General features: G+C 45.4%; 1 protein-coding gene across 1 annotated transcript in view; it reads right to left on the bottom strand.

The window, feature by feature from the left end:
* Nucleotides 1-643, bottom strand: part of VBP1 (von Hippel-Lindau binding protein 1) — a gene marked incomplete at its 5' end in the record, with an annotated part of 8,424 nt that overhangs the window by 5,558 nt on the left and 2,223 nt on the right. The gene's annotated exons all lie outside the window — the stretch shown is intronic.

The raw sequence follows: 643 nt of genomic DNA, 5'->3' as shown, positions 1-643 counted from the left end.
AGAGAACAATTCCAGCCAGTCCTACCATCAACTGGAAGAGCAGCCAGAGAAGACAGGCCTGAGCAGGCAAGGACGCTGACCTCTGCAAGTGCCTCCTCCAGACTCCAGGAAGCAGTTCATCTGCCTGGGGCAACGTTCTCAGCCCCATGAAAGGAACGTCAGGCCAGAGATCAACCACGCATTTCTGACCTTGACAACATTTGCCTACGTATAATTCAAGATGACCACAATCACCCACTGCGGTAATTCTGTCCTTATTTGTCTATATAGCTCTGTAAAATCTGATGGAAGCCTACCACAGGCCTCTTCAGCTTCTCATTTTAACTAGGTGTTTCTGTTCCAGTAGTTTCACATCAGAAAAAGACTACAATACACTACTAAAGAAATAACAGACATATAGCTGGTTCCCCTCATTATGATTCCTAAAGTCTCTTGGCTGAAGAAACTTACTATGAAATTACTGAACCTGGTAAGAAGTCACCCACCTTCCTTATCATTAAGGAAATCTGCAGTAGAAATATGAACTCCACAACAGACTTCGGCAGGCAGCATGATCTAGGTGGTACAACAGAACACAGGAGGCCGCATTTCAGACTAATTGCCCAAGGAACGCCTTAAGCTACCTCAAGGACAACAGAACGAG

Source organism: Cariama cristata, unplaced genomic scaffold (genome assembly GCF_000690535.1).
Source record: "Cariama cristata isolate BGI_N322 unplaced genomic scaffold, ASM69053v1 scaffold22258, whole genome shotgun sequence".
NCBI lineage: Eukaryota > Metazoa > Chordata > Aves > Cariamiformes > Cariamidae > Cariama > Cariama cristata.
This window is presented reverse-complemented; position numbering and strand designations above follow the sequence as displayed.